Source organism: Pholcus phalangioides, unplaced genomic scaffold (genome assembly GCF_987345545.1).
Source record: "Pholcus phalangioides strain wild (caught in Gottingen) unplaced genomic scaffold, Ppha-v1.0 ptg000017l_1, whole genome shotgun sequence".
Classification (NCBI taxonomy): domain Eukaryota; kingdom Metazoa; phylum Arthropoda; class Arachnida; order Araneae; family Pholcidae; genus Pholcus; species Pholcus phalangioides.
The window spans coordinates 3,523,260-3,527,233 of NW_028301610.1; the positions used below are offsets into that span (position 1 = coordinate 3,523,260).

Consider the following 3,974-nt stretch of genomic DNA (forward strand, 5'->3'; position numbering starts at 1 on the left):
TTGACGTTGTATGGCAAATAAATATTTTAACTTCAAAAAGTATAAAGTAATCGATGCCGAAAATAACGTATAAATGGAGGGAGTCGTGTAAACGCGGTTTAATAACGATTTCCGGAATTCCCTAGAAATACGATTTTCTGTTGGCTTCAAAATATCGCGAATTTGCAAACCCTAGTGCTTATATTCTAAACTTATGAATTCTGGTGACTTGAGATTGAAAAAATATAATTACTGGAATTTCACTTTCGTATATAGCAAATTGCAGAGGATAAACATTAAAATCGTTACTCTATTAAGGCTGCTCAACCTTTAGGAGAGCGCGGGTATTTGATTGGTTCGAAAACGTTCTGCAGTTCACTGAAGTGATCTAAATATGCCGCTTCGTTCACTTTAGTCAAAAAAATTACGTTTGAGCTCACGGGTCGAGCATGTAGTTTCTGTATTAAAATGCAAGATTTCTTTTAGAGACGTACATGCACATAAAGGCGCGAACCAATCAAGATGGTTTATTTCTACTCTTTTCAACTGATTTTTCAAATTGAAAAATGATCTCTTAAGATCATTCGTTAACCATCGACTCGGCTTTCAGTGACCCTTTGGTATATACAGTAAGGATATTAATATAAAATCTTAATCTCAGGATGCTGTCTAATCAAAATCGTAAAACGCAAGAAACAAGATTATGAATCACGATTCGATTTACAAGAATCTGGTTTTATGCTGTCGTACTCGGCTCATTTTTATTAATTAAATCTTATTTGGTTAGAGGGCACAGGTTCAGTATTCATTATATAACGGAACTAAAATAATCGAGAACCCATTCATTTAATACCATTCATTTATTTTGCAACAAAAGTTTATTGAATATTACGAAAAATGCATGAATATCGAAAGTTGTAAAAAAAAGTTATTGAAAATGTCAAGACATTCTTTGGTACTGGTTCCAATAGTAGCGAAATTGACCCTTATTCTGACAATTCGATGCATAAGTTCCATTAGAAATCGTGCACCTTGAACGTTGATGAGTGGAATGCCCACCAATGACACTGTAAAAAAAATTAAATTATTGTAAAAATTAAAAAACTGAATTTCTGAATGTGCAAAGCGTTTGCAATGGCCTCTATGATCATTCTGGTGCAACTAGAATTGAGATAGCCAACATTGAATGGTCATAAATTTGATTTGCATGTATTATTCATTGCATATTCACTAGTAAATATGCTGTATAACGTGTGATGGCGAAATCAATATTGTAGATGGAGAATGAGATTATGGCTGATAAACCGGAATTAGATTAACCCATTTGCATCCTCCGTCCAAATTCGCTACCTGGTCCGCATGAATCGATAAGAAAACGAGTTTTTACATACCTAGTGGATTATTTTGCGCTCTGTAATAAGAGACTCAAATTCGCAAATTATTCCCTTTCGAATGCAAATGGGTTCCGAACAAAAAGGCACATTCACATGCTACAATTCATAAACGAAAGTGCGATAAATATGTGTATATTGAATCTAGATCTCATTTGGTTAACGCTTTATTTAAGTGTTATTAACAATTTCAATAATGATCAACAAATTTATCTTTTATTTGTTTGGTCGCGGCCCTTTATGGATACTAGGGCTATATTCAACTGGGTTTTTTCCAATTAAAACGATTTAAAATTGTGCTATGCTATGTGATACCTCTATGATTCAAAGCAAAAATGCCGTAGGCAGCATGAACTTACTCTAACCCCCTCTTGGTAAAGGTTCATGAAGAATTTGACATATTTAACAATTTAACTGAAAAGTACCTTTAGTTATTGCTTCTGATTTTGAACTATATATTTTGAAGATTCTTATCAATGTATACCCAGTCCCGAAAAAAAATATTACTCTGTTTATATCACCCATTTTTCCAAAATATCTTTCATCAAAATACCGTTCAAGGAAAAACGTGACAAAATTGTTAATAAAATCCACTTTTCACAATAAAATTTTCGAGCAATAACAATTAGTCATTTTAAAAAAAAAGATAATTCGACAGTGCGTACATACGTTTTAAGTGGTTTCCGTGGGTACATCAAGTACAGCCCTCAATTTAGAGCTCATAATGTTTTCCGGTTCAACATTACGCCACACGTCATCAAGGTCCACTTCCCCGTCTGGAACAAATGTCGTTTGCACCATGAACTTGTGGTCATACATTGTATTCGAACAATAGTTGAATGGTAGCAACACTACCGCAACATTTAATTCACTTTTAGCTTCGACGATCCCACGTTTCGGTCGAACGCAATAATTATCGTAAGCCGTTGTCTTAATCTTGAAACTTATACGCCGCAGGGATGGATTCTTCATGTTCAAATAACAAGTTACAGCTTCGGTGAACGGGCCTTTGAAATGAAGTTCTGAACCAGGTTCTAAAACCAGAATTTGATCCAGCTGTGCCATAATTATGCGGGAAAAAAGCAAATTACTTCTTAAGACGAGAGGTGAAAGAAAACGAACTTGGCGACCGAACAAGTATCCGACAGGTTTACACCATATACTCTAATGTACTGCGAAAGGATTTCCAATTTCAATTAGATTATTCAGAGCTGCGAGAGTGGATCTTGGGAGTTCCGAATTCGATGCCATCACCAAATAATTTCATCAGAAATAAAGTTATTGCTGTGACCATTTGACCCGCTTTTTTACGAGACAGAATGATTTTCACCGTAATATTCAGTTAATGTCGTTTTGTGTGGTGCATCTATATGTACTAACTTTTCACGATTTTTTGAGAAAGAGAGAGAGGATAAATTCTAATGCATTATTTGAAAAAAACGAGAATTTGTAACTTTTATTTTAAAAAAAAAGAGGTCAATCAGAGAGTAATAACTACGGTGATGAAAAAGGACTGGGTTTGTGAAAATTAAAAATCCTATCCGATGTAGAATTGATCACTTTTTTTTCCCTACTAAAATAAAGAAAATCTCAAAAATTATCACGAAAAGTTATTGATTTGTGACTTAAAACCGTACCACACGCAGTTATTCATAGGTTAAAGACCCTTTGTTTACTCCAAATAATCTCTGATTATTTTATTTTCATATATACAAGTTCAAATTTGCATAAATAATTCGATGTTGTCCAGACAAGCAGTTTTTTTCAATTTGTCTTAATTTTTTGAGGAAAATGAAGGTATCAGCACAACTAAAGCATAGGATTATTTCTGAGAAGTTCGGTTCAAGTTTGCACTTTTCAAAGACGCCGCTATTTAAAAAGCCCCAAAGGCCTGCGATCTTTATGAATATTTCGCCTTTTTTACTTCTGAAGTACCGACAATTTCGTCGTTAAGAAAGAAACAATGCGAAACAAAGCAAACAACACTTTCACAACCATATGGTTTCCCAGAGGCTAAATTTTTGTACCGAGGCAATCACTAACTCGACTGGCACATGCTATCTTTAACACATATTACAAAGATTATTCTTATTCTAAAACAATTATCCATTTTGCTGAATAGCTTATTCTTAAGTGTTATTTTTGCATTGGATAAGCGAAACATAACATGACATTAAGAGAAATTCACGTCGAATCCAGATCTCTCGGTAAACGTTAAGTTGTTCCGTTAACTCCGTAACTGCCGGGTGGTTTGAGTCGAGAAGAATCTGTCTCACTGGCTACTATATCTACTCGACAGAAATTAAATAGACGTTTAGAAACATGGTCTGTCTGCATAGTATATAGCGACAGAGCCTGGACGTACTCGGTTTGTTTTGTTCTGTCTGTACAGTATATGTTTTAGATCATTCATCGGCGGGGCCGGTGTAAACATGAGGCGGCATGATTACAGGATCTTCATTTTTAAGACAGATTTGTTATGACGATGTTCACTATCGGAAGTTTTTACACATCAAAATAATTTTTAAGGAAAAGCGCGAGTGGATAAATAAGAGAAGGTAAATGAAACACCAAGTGATTCTAAGAGATACTTCCTTTGCCGAA

The 3,974-nt window shown here is 34.7% G+C and overlaps 1 long non-coding RNA gene across 1 annotated transcript; it reads right to left on the reverse strand.

The window, feature by feature from the left end:
• Positions 1-820: 820 nt before the first annotated feature.
• LOC149072119 (uncharacterized) lies at positions 821-2,546 on the reverse strand. Its single transcript, XR_016194389.1, has 2 exons — positions 2,040-2,546; positions 821-1,046 (listed from the first exon to the last, which is right to left on the reverse strand). It is a non-coding gene; the product is annotated as an uncharacterized LOC149072119 (long non-coding RNA).
• Between the last annotated feature and the right edge of the window lie 1,428 nt (positions 2,547-3,974).